We start from the raw sequence: 21,300 nt of genomic DNA, 5'->3' as shown, positions 1-21,300 counted from the left end.
CGAAGGCCGTTACAGCCACCCCGGTACCATATCAGTGGCCTTGGAGAGGAAGTAATTGTCCCTGCAGGTTCGTGTGTAGTGAATCTGCAAATAGACGATGGTAAATACAGTCAGAGGATGGAAGTAGTAAGGCTAAAGAAGGGCGAATTTGACGTCATACTAGGGAATGACTTCCTGCACCGTTATCAGGGGATAGTGGATTATCGAACGCGAACTGTGCAGTTCGGCGAAGCAGTTCACCGATTTGGCAGTGCGCAGCCCCGTCAAACGCGAGGGAGCTGCGAAAGGCGCCGTTCACAGTCTCCCATAAAACCACAGATGTGGGCGATAAAAACCACTGACCCTGTGTGGGGATAAAAGGCGGAAGTGGAAAGATTCTCTGGATAGATGTCAAAAATCAAGAGCAGCCTAAGACAGACATTCTGGTTGACCCGCTCACCCAGAATGATGTTTTAAATCGTCACTCAGTACATATAAAGAGAAGTATCTGCCGACCGGAGAGGAGACAGAAGGGTTTTGCGATACCAGTAAGTGTAGATAATTTTGGCGTAGAAGATGTTGTGATACCGAAGGGTACTATTGTTGCCAGTGGACAGGAAATTTTTGAGGAAATAAGAGGAGCTGAGAAGCAGCGAGATAAAGATGAGAAAGGAAGGAGAAGAAAGAAATGTTCAGTTACAGAAGTGCGATATGTCGCGTCGACGTTAAAGAGTCAGTTATCAGAGAAGTTAGGTCATTTAAACAGTGAGGAGAAAAGGACGTTGCAGCCAGTATTAGAGGAATTTTCGTGGTTATTTGAAGAGAGGCAGTTTCTACCAGCTACGGATTTGGTTCAGCACGAAATTCCGACCGGAGAAGCTCGGCCTATTACGCCAGTAGTTCCACTCAAAAAAGCAAGGAAAAAGGTAATACAACCGCCTAGACAGCAACGTAGATATGCTCTAAGGTCAAACCACTATGATTTGCGTTCCAGAAAGTAGGTCCGAAATGATATGTAAACAGTTAGAAAAGTCCTGCATGCAGCAAGAGAATCAATTGACGGAAAACACCGTCGTTACTATACATTTAATTAAGTTGTGCATGTTAGTTATAAGTAGACATAAGAATTGGCTATCATTGGTAACTGGTAATAGAATTTATGATGTCACATGTTAATGGAAGTGATTGTAGTTATGTAATCATTTTGTCTTGTCATTTAACGTCTCCAGTAATGTTATCGTAGCAGTCGAGAATTAAAAACACAAGCATTCTTTAATCATGGAATTAAGGGGATAGTTGTCCTTGTCAAAAGAACACGTAGAGAAAGAATCAATTAATCTTGTATATATCAAAGGGATTCACATTTTACCTGTTAATTTAGTGGATATTTTCACGAACACAGCTATTAAAGCTTTACTATAGAAACATGATAGTAACACGCTTTCGTAACTGCCAGTAGATTAATGACTACATTGCTGCCGTCTACCTGTCCTTTGAAATACGCCCTATTACATGTATGTTTTGCTAAATGATCACACAACGATAATAACATGAATAAATACGTCCAAGTTAAACAACAAATAGGTTACTCTAAAGTAAAAGGAATCTTCCTCAAGTGCTATTTTATTGTTTCCATGATGCAATGTTGAACAGACAACAAGGTAAGTTTTTTGGTACCACGTATTTCTGTATATTAAATGCCACGGAGGCAGTCGCGTAAATACCGCCAGTGTTGTCTACAGCAGTTCACATACGCCGAGCCCCGCCCCTCTCTGTCAGCTGGCGATGCGGTCCCCTTCTCTTCCCTTTCCTTCCCTCCCCATCCTACAGCCTGCAGAGAGAGAGCGGCCATTGCAGTTCCCCCTTCCCCACCCACCGCCTCTGTCTTTGGTGCGTGCAGCATCTGCACCTCTCCCCTCGCCCCTCCACAACCATCCTACCATCGCCCTGCAGGCCACGTGCCTCAGCCACTCTACAGATTCGTACATTCGTACGTTGCAGTTTAAACAGCAAATCTAAAGGGATGGTTATAGAAATAAAATCACCAGCTTAATATTGCCCTACAGATTTTATTAGTCTTATCTAAAGACGGGAATCTATGTGTATTGTCTATTTGAATTTTCAGTATGGAACAAAAATCGTGAGAGAGAACTTTTCCTGGTACGCATTCTCTAAACCACCAGGATTAGTAAACGTTGGAATTTCAGATCGATCACCGGCTATGTTGTATCACCACCACGGTTAATAAACGGATCTATGTGGCGTCAAGAAAGCCGGAACTTGCCGCTATATCTGTCTTGTGAACGACCGCTGTGTGGGAAACGCCTTAGCCAAGGAGTTGGGTTTGGAATGCCATCGCAAAATACAGTTTATCTAGAAGCCTAACACCTGCCAGTTACCTAAATTTTAGAAGAAATGTTTAAGTAAAATAATTGGAACCCGATAGTTTTGAACCTCTAGCGATTGAAGTTATTAGAGTCCCTTAGAAAAGAACATCCTCCATGCTTAACTGTCGTGAACAACATAAGATAACTCTGGAAGGAAGCTTTGTGACCGTACCGAGAGACTAAACTCCACGCGTAGTAAGAGGACGGACCCAGCGAGAACGCCAGTTATGCTGCCGAGCCAGTGAAACCGGACGCAGCCGTACTGTCAGCTGTGCTGTCAGCAACTTACAATCTCACGAGCGCGACGCGTGTCGCACCTTAGCACCTCAAGCTGCACTGAATCTCAACACAGAAATACTTAACCATTATATAACGAACCCTTTGAATAACTTTATGCACATTGTCAATAGTAAGGAACTTACTTTGCTCCCTACACACTTTTTATATGACAAATGAACTCTAATTTTATTAAAAACCAAAGCACCGACAGGTAAGTCATATCGACGTCTTCCGAGATGCAACTAACTTCGTCGAGCCGCCAATATTGATTATATGGAAGCAGGTAGGTGAGAGAATTAACAAAAGGAACAACAATCATATCCTTGAACGATTGACTGGGTGACTGATAATCACAAATATTTGCAATAACAAATCAACACAGGAAACGGTTTATCACACATTTAATAATCATTGCTGTCCATTGAAGGAGACATAAAATCATTTTTCATCAGAATCTTCTTAAAGGAAGTATTAACGTGACATTACACTACTCCACAGCATTACACACAACATTGCCATTACTTAATGACAGTTTTCTTGTGGGTAGAAGTACCAAAGATCGGTTGGAATGAAAATACACTCCTGGAAATGGAAAAAAGAACACATTGACACCGGTGTGTCAGACCCACGATACTTGCTCCGGACACTGCGAGAGGGCTGTACAAGCAATGATCACACGCACGGCACAGCGGACACACCAGGAACCGCGGTGTTGGCCGTCGAATGGCGCTAGCTGCGCAGCATTTGTGCACCGCCGCCGTCAGTGTCAGCAAGTTTGCCGTGGCATACGGAGCTCCATCGCAGTCTTTAACACTGGTAGCATGCCGCGACAGCATGGACGTGAACCGTATGTGCAGTTGACGGACTTTGAGCGAGGGCGTATAGTGGGCATGCGGGAGGCCGGGTGGACGTACCGCCGAATTGCTCAACACGTGGGGCGTGAGGTCTCCACAGTACATCGATGTTGTCGCCAGTTGTCGGCGGAAGGTGCACGTGCCCGTCGACCTGGGACCGGACCGCAGCGACGCACGGATGCACGCCAAGACCGTAGGATCCTACGCAGTGCCGTAGGGGACCGCACCGCCACTTCCCAGCAAATTAGGGACACTGTTGCTCCTGAGGTATCGGCGAGGACCATTCGCAACCGTCTCCATGAAGCTGGGCTACGGTCCCGCACACCGTTAGGCCGTCTTCCGCTCACGCCCCAACATCGTGCAGCCCGCCTCCAGTGGTGTCGCGACAGGCGTGAATGGAGGGACGAATGGAGACGTGTCGTCTTCAGCGATGAGAGTCGCTTCTGCCTTGGTGCCAATGATGGTCGTATGCGTGTTTGGCGCCGTGCAGGTGAGCGCCACAATCAGGACTGCATACGACCGAGGCACACAGGGCCAACACCCGGCATCATGGTGTGGGGAGCGATGTCCTACACTGGCCGTACACCACTGGTGATCGTCGAGGGGACACTGAATAGTGCACGGTACATCCAAACCGTCATCGAACACATCGTTCTACCATTCCTAGAACGGCAAGGGAACTTGCTGTTCCAACAGCACAATGCACGTCCGCATGTATCCCGTGCCACCCAACGTGCTCTAGAAGGTGTAAGTGAACTACCCTGGCCAGCAAGATCTCCGGATCTGTCCCCCATTGAGCATGTTTGGGACTGGATGAAGCGTCGTCTCACGCGGTCTGCACGTCCAGCACGAACGCTGGTCCAACTGAGGCGCCAGGTGGAAATGGCATGGCAAGCCGTTCCACAGGACTACATCCAGCATCTCTACGATCGTCTCCATGGGAGAATAGCAGCCTGCATTGCTGCGAAAGGTGGATATACACTGTACTAGTGCCGACATTGTGCATGCTCTGTTGCCTGTGTCTATGTGCCTGTGGTTCTGTCAGTGTGATCATGTGATGTATCTGACGCCAGGAATGTGTCAATAAAGTTTCCCCTTCCTGGGACAATGAATTCACGGTGTTCTTATTTCAATTTCCAGGAGTGTACAAACGAGAGCATAAAGGAATACCAGGGGATGCTTACATTCATTTTAGTACGAAATGTAACTCGAGGATAAAGAAGTTGTGTATAAAGGAAATAATATCTTGAACTTTTGCTTTTGTTGCGGTTTTGCAACCGCTCGTATCACTATGATGAGTTGCCAATTACTTATGTCAAATTGCTTGTGTCTAATTGATTATGTCCAATTGCTTATGTCCAATTACTTACATCCAATTAGTTATGTCTAATTACTAATTCGATGTATTATTTTTACTATTGTTCATTTTGTCCAGGTCTTATTTATGCTATTATCAAATGTTTAGACAGTTTTAGCTAGAGTTTGCCAGCACCAGTAATTTAGTATTTGTATCAGCCTAGTGTTTCCATGTGTCAGTGTGCTACTAGATTGACGAGGATAATCATTTTGTAGGATTTAAAGGATGCTAGAGTAAGTCCCCAAGTACTGCCAATTATTTGTTTATTAATAATGATGTCTTAGGTAAGAAATGATTTTGGAAGGATAATTTAGGATGTAACAATGCTTTATTTTCATTTGTATTTGAATGTTTATCTGGAGGGATACTACATGCCTACCCCCGTGATAGATAACATAAACAGAGTGAATCACGCCCACAGAACGAGTAAGCTTTGTCTATATACTTACCTTAGGTGACGCGGTTGGCACCCGCGCGGACCCTTAGCTGTCTGTGTCGTTTCTTCACTTTTCCATTTCGCGACATAGTCCGTCCTATCCACTTTCATCTGACAACTTTCAACCGCACAACGCCTTTTGCAGTCTATTACCCGGGCGTGTCCTAGCACAAAACTATTCAGCCCAGACTTTGATCTTCCTCCTCGAAGAAAAGTTCACGAGAACAGTGTTCCGTGCTCTCTGACGACAGCTGATCAGGCAACGTCAGACGCGAACCGCGTCTAGCCCGCAGCTAAACGCCAGTAAGTGGAAATCTCTGTTCAAAACCTTGAGCCTTCTTTGTTTTCCCATTGTATTTTCCGAAGGAATACCGACTATTGAAGTAGTAGCATTTAACTGTATGACGTGTCCCAGGACACTGCGATATAACCAAGGATAGACGGAGTTTTAAGCAACCAGCTGGGCCCGAGGAGGCCAGCACCATGGAGTTAGGCTAGGCGCAAATTGAGAAGCGTATAGCACATGTGACGTGACACTAGACTACAGCGCGACACGCACGTGCCGCACGGGTCGCGCGGGTCCACCGCATATTGCGACGCGTACACCATACTTCGCACGCGCCCCGACTGGCGACGCTCTGCGCTGACTGAACCGAAGCGCGCGAAACCTCTTATCTTTCTCAAACGATTTTACAGAAACTATTCTCTGAAAATATATGATTTTTGCCTTACTTGTAGCGTTTATATGTCAGTTTCGTGACGAAGTGCCCATCACCTCGCTAATGACCATTCTTATTGTGATGTACACATTTTAGTGAGACACTACGCAAAACTCAAAAAGTTTGCAACGAAAATTAGGGGTCGCTATGATTTTGCGTTTGGGGCGTGTTACACCATATGTTGCTGCGTATGAAATTCAGCTAACATGCTGAATTTTTGTTTAGACTTGGGAGGAGATCTCTATCTGCCTCCTATCTCGAGAAAATGGATCCCATGTAGCGCGCTCACTTCTAATCTCACGCCCGCGAGAATGAAATACTCGCAACATCTCTCGTATCTCCTAAACCGCTCGAGACATCGAAACGAAAGTTTGGCGAATGATAGCACACAAGGAGGAGAGTGTTTTGCCAATTATTAAACACACGGAACTTTATCTATGGCGATATATCACTACTTATACTTCTTTTTTATTTATTTCACTCCAGTGACTGTAATTTTTTAAGAGTTATCGACAGCTAGCGAAACAAGAGCTTCCTAGTATGAATATAAACATGAAATTTCTTCTTTTATTTAACTGCAAAGCGATACTACGAGGTTTTTCGTAAGCTATTGAGCTCTGTGATTGCCAATTACTTGTTTAATGAGGCCCTCCGTTTCGGAATTCTGTCTCAATAGCTGATGTGAGATGAGTTTGGCGAATTACACTGTGACAAAGGAAGTACAATTAAACCAGTCACCAAGAGAAATGTGGCCTTTACTCATAAATGGTGATGCTTCTTCGAATGAGAAAAGGTTAACAACTCACACAAAAACAGATTGGCAATTCTGTTGGAATTTTGGTGGAATCCCCGTAACTCATCGTATTTTTAGCACTGAGCGACTGGAATGGAAACTTACCAAGGGATTTTATTCCTTCTCTTGATCTGAGCAGTATTAAAATAATGACGAGCGTTCCTTCAGGCGGAATGATAGGCACATGCCAGATACTGTTGACTCACCTAGGGCGTGCCAAACTGACAATGCGTGATCGCGAATAAAATAGTTGTTATTGAGAAAAATAAACAACTGATCTGTCGCACAACCCAATGGTCAGTATATGTTCAGCAGCGGAGGATAATGCGCGCGACAGGAATGCACAAGCTAGCCATGTGTGCCTTGTGAGTTGGAGTTCGAAAAACATTGTCATGACAGTAGATCTGCCTTTGTCAGCAGCACATTTCAACAAATTAAATATATCTAATCATAACAGTCTTTTAGGATATTCCTACTTTCGTAATAATACCGACCATTTTCTTCATTTGTATAGCCTGTTGTTGTATAATTACTTTATTAATGCTGATAATGTCCATGCAACAATTGAAATGCCTTTTCTCATCACGGTGAGCCAATTAAAACATTGTTATTTGTGACTGCTTTTCGACTGTTTCTAGCTTGCAATGGAAATATGTTGCTCACATGCATGTAGTACAGTGTGTCGTATTACATTATTACATCCATATGAGAGTAATCACAGTGAAACTTCTATACTTCAGATCTTGGACGCTTTTTACCAGGTGCACAAAGGGATCACACCTGTGGAGATTACGCCTTTCTAAATTTTTGTAACAGATCGTACAGATACGCTAGCTTACTAGGCAGCGAGAAGATAACCTTGCTTTACTTTCCTACCTTGATTCTTAATCACATGATTTTATAATATTCCTTGCTTTCTTATTCACTACCCTCTGTCCCTTCTTGCGATCTGAAAACATCGCGGAGGCACATGGTGCAATTCCAGTGGCCAATGGCTCATCAGTTACTGAAGTATACATTTTTCTTGACAGAAGAAAAACAAAACAAAACTATGCACATACAAGTAACAGAAAAGTATAACGTGCTAACGAAGAAAGCTGGAGCGTTTAAATGGCGAAAAACGAAATACTACCCAAAGGCAATAAAATTCAGTACACAGTAAGGCAAAGTTTATCGTATGGGCAATATTACCACTGCTCATATGCGCTGTTCCGATGTGAGCATATGGCCGTGCTACTTTTCCGCTCCCCGCCTCACATTTCCCACGGTGCTAGCGAGGCAAGCGCGACGCGCGGCGCGAGAAACTGTGCCTCAACCACAACGCCGCGCGACCTGGCGCAGGCGCGTGTCGCGTCCCAGTCGCGTCGCGTCGCAGTTTCCGCGGTCCCATTTGACCCTGTGATGTTACAAAAACACGCGCTGCGCTGCGTCGCGCCACACGCGCTATACGCGTCTCAATTTGCGCCTAGCCTTATAGAGACGGCGAGTTTAGTCGCAAAATGTTGAGAGGATGAAGACGGCGAATTTGGTCGCAAAGTAAAGTTAGTCGCAAAATGTTGAGAGGATAAAGACGTCGAATTTGGTCGCACAACGAAGTTTTTTTTTGTGAGAAATGTCGAGTTTTTGGAAGAAATACGTAGGAACTATCTTGGAGTCGCAGAATTGTCATTTACACAGTTAAGTAGGCGACACCGTCGTGTCAACGATGCGCCGTGCACTATACCTTCCTAAAGGAAAAGTCCATCAGAAATTACGCTCAAATTAGTCTTTTCTAATTCAAGTCCTTACAGTTTCTTTTTCCATTCTGGAAATCTCTAGAGTCTCGTCGAGTTTTGTTCTTTTCGCCTCATTAGCAACAGCGTTGACATCCAACGACACAATGTACGCCCTACCTGCACAAAACTGGTGTCACTTTTCTTTGTCAATTTCACTTGATATGTTCGGCAAAAATGTTGATGCATGAGGAACTTTTTCTCACACTTAGAGGGTCAGCCCAAAGAGGCACTTAACTTTCTTTGTTTACTGATATGGAATATGCAGTAAATTTAATATGATATTTGTTACTTCATTTTTATATTTTCATGTTTATGTAAGAATTATGTTTGGGCTCAAATGGATTTCATAGGAACTTGGTTACGAACCAACTTACTAATGCATAATGTAATTTTAAACAGAACCCACTGTAACAACTCATCTAGCTTTGTCACGCGTAATCCCACTTCTGTTTTGTTGATCATTGCTGAAAAAAAAAAAACATATCGATTACGCATATCTATTCCCCTTTATTCAGTAATGCTATACCCCTTTTTGTGACATTTGTATTCATCACGTCTCACTTCGAAGCAGATAAATACGCTCATCGGGCGCAGGAGCCCAAGAACATGTGGACGTTGTTTAAAATACAGACAGCGCAGTGAACAGCGTCGGTAAACTTCGTCTCTCTCTCTCTCTCGCTCTTAAACCTGAGGCCTCCTTCCTGCGCCGCGCACGTGCTCGCTGCGTGTGACATTTGACAGTTGTAGCCGCCTAGGCTTCGCTTATCAGCTGCCGCGTGCAGCTCTGACGCGGCGCTGGCCTCGGAAGTTATCTGCAGCGTGCGATTCTTACGTAGCGCGAAGATTCGGCCTTGCGGACACCTGCCACTCTGACGTAGCCTCCGCGCAGGTCTTTGGCAAACGGTTCCTGTTGGAACACCACTTATAACCTTTCATGCCACTACGGCTTACTCACGTAGTATTCGCGCCCCTTTAATTATGTTTTTTATACCTGGGAGCTTATCCGTGATTCCCTGCTTCATCTAATAAATCAAATCATCACCTCCTATCGTCAAATGATGACTTGCTAAACATGAAAAAGGGCAAATTTCTTACGTTCGCCTGTTGGCACACTTAAATGAATGGCAAACAGCCACAAACTAAACTCAACAAAAATGAGAAGGACCTATCAGGCATGTGCCCTCCCTTAGTTTTAAGAGTGAAACTGAGATATCAACTAATGCGGAAAAACTAGTGTAGTGTAGTGAAGTGTTCCCTTAGTGATAACTCCCTTTTCAACTGTGTTTTGAAACATGTGGACCTCCCCTCATACCCCCCCCCTGCGCTGAGTTCCAGTGCACGGACCTGGCCACGGCCACGCCCCCTTCCCGCCGGCAGCCTGCGCGCTGCCCGCTGAGGACAACACACCACGCCGCCTCGTGCCACTCGCCCTCGCCGTGACTCATCAGTGGTGATATGTTTACATTTTCAACTTATTCTAACAAAAGAAAAAAAAAGACATTTTTACTTCAACTTAGTAACAAGAACACTTGACATGTCTACCTAACACACACTGTCATGTTTTGTTCTAATTTTATTTTGATATTTTATGATGCTTTGATGTTTTATGATGTTTTGATGTTTTATGATGATTCTTGTATGCACACAACATTGTTGACATGTGTAAGTCCCTTTGCGACCCCTAGGAGGTCTATAGAGCCTCTATATCCTCCCATAGGTTAAGACCCCTGCCGTCTTCCGTGAGGGCCATTCTTAATCAAGTAGTGTTTACTTTGTTTTGCAAGCTAAATTTGTTTACATTTAAATGCTAATTGCATTGAGCGAATTCACATACGTTCTCCGCTCCCACGGAAGGGGGAGGAATGTAAAGGATGAGCCAGACAATAAGGGATTTTACTTTATTATATGAGCCTCCAACCGGTAACTTCATTTTTCCATCGCGCCCAAGCCACGGCCGGCAGTGTTAGCTGCCTGTAAATTCTTTCGTCCCACGGTCTAGTAACAGGAAGTCAGCACCGAGGAAGGGCACCTTGTTCACGCGCCTCTCTCATGTGCTTACGAGGTAACGCCGTCCCAGGCGTCGTTTAGCAGGCAACGCTCTGGAAAGTTCCATGCCGCCCGCACGGTTTTCTCGGTCCTGACCAATCAGGGCGGAGGAAGGCCCGTGGTGCGTCGAATATATCCGGCCGCCCGTCGCCGTGCCCTCTCTCTTGTATTCTTGCTCTCCCGCGAGTCGGATGCGCGCCCTGTAGCATTGAACATCTCCCGCTTCTCCCGGTGCTGCGGCACTGTGGACTTAGTTTTGGCAGACAACCACTTTCGGTAGCTTCGCGAACAATGTTCGCCAAATTGCAAGCTCTGGCTCACCCTCACCTCCCTAGGCCTTTGTAGCCCCTTTTCATCATGCTTTAGCCAATAAATGGCCTTTCTCTAAAAATTACACTATTATTCCATAACGCCCACCGTCTGCCCATACCCGCCATCCTGTACAGAGTGTTATAACAGCTTAAAGAATCCTTTGGCAAATTCTCCAATACTCTATCACCTTGATATGTCACAAGAATTTTGCATTGCCTCTGATGCTTCGCCCACAGTGTTGGGGTCTTGTTTGTCCCACTGGTACCAAATTAACAAGGGCACTAAGGAAATCCCTAAGTTTTCCAAGTAGAACACTGTCAGAATGTGAAAGAGCTTACTCGGTCACAGAGTTAGAAACGTTAACTATAGTTTGGGACTTTGAGAAATTTGATTATTATGTACACTGAAGAGCAACAGAAATTGGTACACCTGCCTAATATCTTGTAGGGCCCACACGAGCATGCAGAAGTGCCGCAACACGACGTGGCATGGACTCATCTAATGTCTCAGTCGGTCTTGACGGAACTGACACCACAAATCCTACAAGACTATCCATAAATCTGTAAGAGTATGAGGGGATGGAGGTCTATTCTGAACAGCACATCGCAAGGCACCCCAGATATGCTCAATGGTCTTCATGTCCAGGGAATTTAATGACCAGTGCAAGTGCTTAAACGCAGAAGAGTGTTCATGGAGCCAGTCTGTAGCAATTCTGGACACGTGGGATGTCGCATTGTCCTTCTGGAATTGCCCAAGTACGTCAGAATGCACAATGGACATGAATGGATGCAGGTGATCAGACTGGATGCTTACGTACGTGTCATGTGTCAGAGTCGTCTCTAGATGTATCATGGTCCCATATAATTCCAATTGCACATGTCCCACACCATTACAGAGCCTCCACCAGCTGGAACAGTACCCTGCTGATGCGCAGGGTCTATGGCTTCATGAGGTTTTCTCCATACCCATACCATACACGTCCACCCACTCGATACACTTTAAAATGAGGCTTGTCCGACCAGGCAACATGTTTCCACTCATCAATGTCCAATGTCAATGTTGACAGGGCCAAGCAAAATGTAAGGTTTCGGTTTGTGCAGTCATCAAGGTTTACACTAGTGGGTCTTTGGCTCCGAAAGCCCATATCGATGATGTTTCGTTGATCGCCTAGTCTTGAAATCTACAGCAATTTGCGGAATGCTTGCACTTCAGTCACATTGAACGATTCTCTTCAGTCATCATTGGTCCCACTGTTACAGGATCTCTTTCTGGCCGCAGTGATGTCGGAAATTTGATGTTTTCCTGATTCCTCATATTTACAGTACACTCATGAAATGATCGTATGGGAAAATCCTCACTTCATAACTACTTTAGCGATGTTGTATCCAATTGCTCATGCCTCGACTATAACACTACGCTAAGACTCCCTTGATAACTTGCCATTGTAGCAGCAGTAAACCGTGGATTTACTTTCAAAATCTTTTCTTAAAGAATTTACTTTATTGACCAGCGATTCATCAAGAACATTAACACATTTAAACACACTATGTGAGCTTGGAAGTAGTTGCCAGTGGGTAACTGATGAAAACAAATTTCTTTCAACAAATAGAAAATTTATTCCTAAAAACCCTTTCTTTTTAAAAAAAAATCGATTTAAAAATTATAATCAGGAAGCACCCTCTAAATATCAAGTTACAATTCATTCAGAGGCAGAAATAACAATTTTCTTTTTTTTTTGACGGTATGAGCTTTCAGGCTGAGAACCTTACCGCTCCTTTTAACGACCGCTCACAACAACCTCTGAAAGACTACACTGGTGCAAATCTGGAACACACCAGATTACTTTAAACTAAAAGTTTAACAACTCACAGAAACACATAAACTATGCACCCCGTAGGAGGGATGGAGATGGTACAAACACTCACATTTAAAAAATTGCTTGCCACCGAAAGTGCAACTTGTTTATAAAGAAAACTCTTACGGTGGAAGGGTGGTAACCTTATATACAAAAATGACCATTTATATAAAAACCCATGAAATACAGTCTCACATAAAATGTACAAACATGCTCTACATCACACATATAGCGCCTCTCAAGATGATAGGCAAGATAAAAATATATTTCAGGAATTCGGCCTTTACACCTTAAGCAATAAATTCGTTAACACCGAATCTGACAAACATGACAGAGGCAGCTATTAACGTACGGCAGACCGACAGACAGACAGACAGACACTAACTGCCTAACAAATGCGGACAGGAGTCAGACAAGCAAGCTGGGGACGAGAGACTGACCAAGAAAACAAGTAGAATTTAACAAGTAAATGAAACAACATACCACGAATCACTTAACTTATAATAAACTGCGATGTCTGGCGAAGACCTGGCGCAGCACCCCCAAAACGCTCTCCCGAACCGTCCGCTGCCAGCCGCTTCAACGGACGCAGGAAGGCGCGCCGATCTCCTGTCTCACGGCGTCGCAGCTTGCGCCGGCCAGACCGATGTCGTGGGTTGACTCCTGTTGCTCTCGTGTCAGCAGCGAAGCCACTACCCCTCTCTATACGGCGCGGACCACTGGACTGACGTGGCGACCTCACATGTGCCGACGCTCAAGACGGACAAGTCATCTTGTGTCCCAGTGCGCGACCGACCAACCTATCGATCCAACTGGCAATGACCATTGCCTGTACAAACTCGAGCAGACTGGCGGCATAACACATACTAGCACTCTGGACGACAGACAGACACTGACTGCCCCACACTGACCCGACTGACCAACTGACCAGAATCACCGCCTAGCGAGCTCATAACGCCCCATAAATGCACGTGAACAGGCAACCTTTCACCTTTCCCACCAGAGAGAGACACCAAAGCTGCGATTGCCACAGCGGCGCCATCGCCAGAAACGGAGGGCTACTGCTTCATAGTATGCGCTGTGGCGCCCTCTTCAAAACAGCAAATTTACCACAGCACAAGTAATAACTGATCTAACAACTGCGCCAGACACTTGTTGTCTTATATAGGCGTTTCCGACTGCAGTGCCGTGTTCTGCCTGTTTGGGTATCTCTGTATTTGAATATGCATGGTTATACCAGTTTCTTTGGCGCTTGTGTGTATACGGAAATCACGTTAAATAATATTGTGATTGTCAGGTCTTTGGTTTCCTGGCATTTTGTAAGTTTTTACACCAATGGCTTGCTCAGTGGTCCTTACTACTTCAAGAATGCGATTATGGAATCACATATTTTAATGCGAAAGACAACAAGGTGGCAGATGCTCTATCCCATCTACCTCAAAGCCTTCCTGAATTTCCTATATTGTTTATGTCAGATACCAGGAATAGGCAGCATTTTCTTGACAGGCGTCGCAATATACCTGAGATACAGGGTGCTGACAGTAAGTGGAGTAAGTTAAAATTCAGGTTAACTCAGGAACCATATGGTAAAATTGTAAACCTCTTTTCAATACATCATGGTGTTTTATTCTATAGATGTAACATTCTTTCTTCCAGGTGTTGTGTATGTAAATAGAGGTCTGTAAAGGCAAGTTGTTTTGCATATTCATTTTGTTTGGGGCCATTATTGCGAACAAGTGTACAAATAAAATGAGCCTAGATTTAATCTTTTTATTACAACTTAAGCAGCCAGTCAACAGGCAGAATAGGTTAACTACCTTGGACTTTTTGAAGAAATAGTAATAAAACTCCCGATTAGCTCAACTACATAGACTCCAACCAAAATCACAGAAAAAGTAAAAGAGAGTATTCAGTGTGTACACCCACTGCTGAAGCTTTCTACGTATGTCATACCTTCGAAGACACAGCAAGGCAAATTCTAGTTGCGCTTACGCATGCAGCAAAGTTGTGTTAGGAATATCATAATAACCATCTTGGCCAAACTCCTAAATATGCCATAGGTGACCTTGTAATCTTAAAGACACGTTTTAAGTTTTCATAGGCATTGGAAAAACAAGAAAACCAAGAAAATAAAAGTACTTTACCCTTTCAGAGTCTTAAGAGTTATTATCATAATAGAGTGTTAAGTAATCAAGGCTTATTAATCTTATATATTACATGTGTATTTTTCCAGTGGTTTCCATTATTCCATGTGAACAATTTACTTAATCTCGTAAGGAAAACACATGTGCCTTAATATGTAAAGATTCCTTCCACAATAGGGTTTTCTTGTTGTGCATATAACAGCATTCTATTTAGTTTTAAGATATTTTTTTGTAGTAGTAGAGGAAGAATCAGGGATATCATGGTCCTCACTCGATGCTAATAATTTCAAGAGGAAATCATAGATTCGACCACAACTTTAACTATGTCATGGGAATCAATGTTCAATGAAAAGTAGGAAATAGTAGGTTGTTGTATATGCTTGGACTTGACTCTTAGGAATTCACTAAAACACAGACACATGACATGGTGAAACAACGCTCTGGTGGGCGGTTTGTGGGTTTAAATCACCTCGGGGTATGACCATATGATGCATTTGACTTGCGGTCGTCGCATGGTGGCACTGACAGCTGTCCACATATGCAGAGATGTGTTGGTGCATGTCAGAGTACGGTGCAGCAAGTACGTGTGCAGACGTTTTCAAACATGCTAATTGAGAATGTGTATTGAAAATGGCTCAAAGAACACATATTGATGACGTTATGATGGGTAGAACACTAGGGCGACTAGAGACTGGTTATAAACAGCAGGTCGCAACACAGACCCTCCGTGTGCCATAAACTGTGATCTCAAGACTATGGCAACTATTCCAGCAGACAGGAAGTGTGTCCAGGCGCTACAGTACGGGACGTCCACGTGTACATCACAACAAGAAGAACGATATGTCACCATCAGTACCCGCAGACGGCCACGGAGTACTGCAGGTAACCTTGCTCGAGACCTTACTGCAGCCACTGGAACAGTTGTCTCCAGACACACAGTCTACAGACGACTTAACAGACATGGTTTATTCGCCTGGAGACCTGCAAGGTGCATTCCACTGACCCATGGTCACAGGAGAGCTCGTGGTCTGGTGTCAAGAACACAGTACATGGTCATTGGAACAGTGGGTCCAGGCTATGTTCACGGACGAGTCCAGGTATAGTCTGAACAGTGATTCTCACCGGGTTTTCATCTGGCATGAACCAGGAACCAGATACCAAAGCCTTAATGTCCTTGAAAGGGACCTGTATGGAGATCGTGTTTTGCTGGTGTGTGGTGGGATTATGATTGGTGCACGTACACCCCTGTATGTCTTTGACAGAGGAACTGTAACAGATCATGTGTATCGGGACGTCATTTTGCACCAGAATGTCCACCTTTTCAGGGGTTCAGTGGGTCCCACCTTCCTACTCATGGTTGAAAATACACGGCCTCACTTTGCTGCCAAGGTAGAGGAGTACTTTGAAACAGAAGATATCAGGAGAATGGAGTGGGTTGTCTGCTTGTGTCTGTGTGTGTGCAGATGGATATGTGTGTGTGTGCGGGTGTATACCTGTCCTTTTTTCCCCCTAAGGTAACTCTTTCCGCTTCCGGGATTGGAATGACTCCTTACCCTCTCCCTTAAAACCACATCCTTTCGTCTTTCCCTCTCCTTCCCCCTTTCCTGATGAAGCAACTGTTTGTTGTGAAAGCTTGAATTTTGTGTGTATGTTTGTGTTTGTTTGTGTGTCTATCAATCTGCCAGCGCTTTTGTTTGGTAAGTCTCATCATCTTTGTTTTTAGATATATATATATATATATATATATATATATATATATATATATATATAGTATTTTCTTTGGTTCTTAAATTAATGTGAGGTAGATGAAGAGATGTATCTTGTTCCAAAGAAGTCCCCCATAATGGTGTGTGGAGACATTTATAGTTATTTCCCATAGTTAAAACTGACAGAGGGAACAGCGTTATGGGCACATATGGATTGAGCCATCAGCAGTTCATGCCTAGCATAAGTGTGATAAGAAGAATTACTTTATGTCATAGTGCCTTTGCTCGTGGCAGGCAGTTTCTGTTTGGAAGTAAATATCTGAGGCTAAAGGAGCCACAGGCGAATGGATACATACACTTGGTATACTAAATTACTCTTCCAGTCCACCAGGCAGCCCATGATTAATACTGCATAAATTGTATGTAAACCTGGCGTAAAATATAGCAATTAAACTTATGAGTCTGATGATCATTAATGTAGTCTGTGATGCAGATGTAATAGAGAAAAATGAATAAGCACTGATCGCTGTATGTAGTGCGAAACTATATGTAAATGTTGTAAATACTATTAATATGTTGGATTTTATTTACTGCTTGGCCACAAGCATATACACAGTGAACTAGAAAGATTCTGAACAGTAAACGATCTGGACCACTATATAAGGGTGAGTGAAGTGGGACACTGTAAATGTGCTATACAGAAAGTAATAGATAAGTAGTGGACACACATTGTTAGTCCAGCTCAGGATAAAGTTATTACTCTGGATGCGAGAATTTCCAGAATGATATTTTACATCCTGATGTATGAATGAGTGTCTTACCTGTAGTGGTGATTATGGTGCACTACATTTTTACCTACCCTGTGATAGTCAGAAGCAAAAGGTGGCGAAGTGCAGTGTAGTTCAATTAAAGTGATTATTGGCAGACTGTTTTCAGAGAGCACCAACAAGAATAATTCAAACTTCTCAGTCAGCCCACTGGGGACTGACACAGAATATATCATATCACCTAACTTGAGGATGTGCTTTGATAAGCATTCATGTTAGCATTAAACGAACTTTTCTTATGCGTAATTATATTTGTGATCCAATCTAAAATATAGGTAAGTAAAATCCTGACATTAGTATGGACTATGCTAGGAATTACATAAATGAATGATGTCATGTGTTGTGCCTTTTGACTTAATGTGATAACACATGTTCTCTTTGAGCCCAATATATGTTGTAAAATGCTGTACATATACAATATTAATGCCCTTGTATATTCTTTCAAATACTCTATGGCTGATCGCGAGTGTTGACGGTAAATAATCATAATCAGAGTAAATGTGCTGAGATGCGATAAAATCAGTGGGAGGAAAACCATTAATAACCCATGGTATGTGCAGACTGCTGATCCTTTACCATGCACAACTTCTAACACCAATTCCCACAGCTCTAGTTGACCATCCACCTGCCCCAACCACTTGCATGATAAGCCTTCCATCAAGTGGAACCGGTTTCAGAAATGTAAATTGTTAAACTTAATACCTTAAAATTTTGTACTCATGATTGTGTACACTTTAACACAAACTATTAGAGAATCATTATAATCACTCAGATATTGGTGGACACGTTCTGAATACATTATTGTAACATAAATTTTGTCTATTTGCTGCGCAAAAATGTTAAGCATCTATGGTAAATGTGGTCTTGCGTAATCTAGCTATTACAGAAAATTATTTAATATCGAATTTCAGAAATTCTGACCTAAACAGATCAATGAGATAAATTAACATGCCTTTATGTTTACCACACTAAACTGATGACCGTGAAATAGATGAAATTAATACTATCATATATGGAAGAAATTTCATTGCACAATAAAAAATCTGCAAGTTTACATATCTTCATTGGTGAAAGACTAAACCATAAAATATTCCTGAAATGTACAGGCATAATTACTGTGTAAAACCAGGCCAATATTCTCTGATTTCTTTATGTGTTTATTATAAGTGCATTAACTTCCCTTATGTTGGTTGGTTTGGGGAAGGAGGCCAGACTGCGTGGTCATCGGTCTCATCGGATTAGGGAAGGATGGGGAAGGAAGTCGGCCGTGCCCTTTCAGAGGAACCATCCCGGCATTTGCCTGGACTGATTTAGGGAAATCACGGAAAACCCAAATCAGGATGGCCGGACGTGGGATTGAACCGTCGTCCTCCCGAATGCGAGTCCAGTGTCTAACCACTGCGCCACCTCGCTCGGTCTTCCCTTATGTAATCAAATAATTGCTGATCCATAATTTCTTACCTGGAGATAGAAACAAACAGCAAGATAAAACCATTGTGGATAAACAGTTGTGGATAAGAAGATAGTAGCTTAGAACACTGAGTTACAGTTACATTTTCAGTCCTGTGTTACACATGATTTTTAGTCAGTTCTAAGGGACTACACTCCTATATAAAGCTACTTTACTCATATTTGTATACTCTTTTGAGCCATCTAATGGACAAATTAGAGTAACCATCCCTTATAAAAGTGAACTAAGTGTTAAAGAAAGTTTTATGTCTCAAACAATGACAGACCAGTGATGGTAGGTGTAATGGTGTATCCCATTGGTGTTTCAAATGTGATTATGAAGCAGATAGCAAACTGTGACCTGTACAGTGACAAAAATACAACCTCCACAGGTGAATAGCAGCATGAAAGTCACTAAGATCGTTTGTTGCCACTGCAGTTCAGGATGCTATATAACACCTCCACTTGGACTTAGAAATTGCTCTGCAAAATCATGGTTTATGAACACTGCATTGGACAGTGATAATTCTTAGTTTCACCATTTTCCGCAAAGATGAATTGTAGTTCTATGAAAATCAAAGGAAGGGTGTGATTGATCTTGATCTAGGGTCAGTGAGCTCTATAATATTTTTGATGGACGATAAAAGGCGACTACTGACAATAGTTCCCTTCCCTTCAGTATACTGCGCCAAGCATTTTAGCATCTGCTTTAATCCATCAGTGTAATTTCATTACTTGAATAATAATTAATTCAGGTAGTAACTTGTTTATTTCAAAGAATTTGGCATCCTAAGGATAAATGTTAACAAGAAACTCTTTGTACCATTACCCTGAATAGATGCCAACAGCCACAGATCGACTCTTCTTAGAGTATACATCTTATTCCAAAAGTAAATTTACTTTGTGTTCAGCAGATAATAATCAGATTTTTTCTAAGTCAATGTTCATTCAATGTGGCATTTTAAATTTTTCTTTCTAACTTTCAATGAAAATAATCAATTGATGACTCATTTTAAAATTCTAGCAGTTCTGTGTCAATCTGAACACAAAGTAGGTGCTTTGAACTTACATAACAGGACTGCTAATTATAAGGATTCGGCCATCCCATATCTTAAATACAAATTTAAACGTTTATCAAAGAAAAAGTTTTCTTTCCACATTTTCCTGTTTACAGAAACGTTATAACTAGGAACAAGGGAAATCGTAAGTAACACCAAAAGATAATTTAACCTCATGAAACTTGTGATGAAAAAAATTGTGTCTAACATGAAAAAAAGAGAATAAACATAGCAAAATATTTGTAACTACATCATAATGTGTTTATGCTATGTATTATAGGCCACTGAAGTAGCTTCATAAACAAAAGAAGCCAGATGTGTATGGCAAAAAGAAAAAAAACTGCCTTTCGTTTAGTTGCAAAGATCGAGCATATTTCCATGAATTATACTGAAAAGGTATTCCTATTTTAAAACAAAAGTGGGGAAGCGAGGTCTTCCTGTTCTGATGTTCACTTCTTTTGTCTTTCTCTTAGAGAACAGATATATGTGCTACTGCTGTGTGCAAATTGTAATTATTATTGATTAATAATGGTTAATTTCACACTAAATGTGTCTGCAATTATTTTTAGGATCCTTATGGGCTAAACACTTTAACCAGCTTTACGAGCTCTAACATTTCAGGGCTGTGTACCAGGGCACGCTCTTGTTTGAGAGCAAAATGGCCAATAGCTTATCATATCGTTCCATCTTTCTAAATCCCCTAAACTCTGAAACTTTCAAATTTGTTGCTCCTTTCTCCTAACACATTTCAGAAAACAAAAAAGCACAATGTTTGTCACTTTTGCACATTGCATGAACTTCTGCTGTTGTAATATGCATCACTGCAGAACGGTAATGCCTCTGAAGAAGACTGAAAGATTCTGTGAAGAACTAAATACAGAAATGAGTAAATATCTAAAAATAGATTATCTTATATTATCAGGAGATTTGAATACCTGAATTGGTAAATACTGATTGAAGACACTTTGAAAGATAATGGAGAGAAGCTGCAATGCTTTGTAGCATTTAACAAATTAAGGATATCAGTTACTTCCTTTAGAAAAAAGACATCTGTAGGTTTACTTGGTGCAGAAAGGAATATAAATCTCTCATTAACTGTGTCATTATGAACAGAAATTTGTCATTGGAAGTAAAAGATGTATGAGCCTATCGGGGAACCAATATATATCAAAGTATCACGGTTAACTAATGTCAAAAGTCCTTCTGCTAAAAAGGTAGAAGAAAATGGAAAACCACCAATGAGTCATTGAAAAAGTATTTAAAATATACCTACAAGGGCCTGCTGAAAAGTATCAAAAGCAATGTTTGCGAATTTTTTATTCTG

This window comes from Schistocerca serialis, chromosome 1 (genome assembly GCF_023864345.2).
Source record: "Schistocerca serialis cubense isolate TAMUIC-IGC-003099 chromosome 1, iqSchSeri2.2, whole genome shotgun sequence".
In the NCBI taxonomy this organism is placed as follows: Eukaryota; Metazoa; Arthropoda; class Insecta; order Orthoptera; family Acrididae; genus Schistocerca; species Schistocerca serialis.
This window is presented reverse-complemented; position numbering follows the sequence as displayed.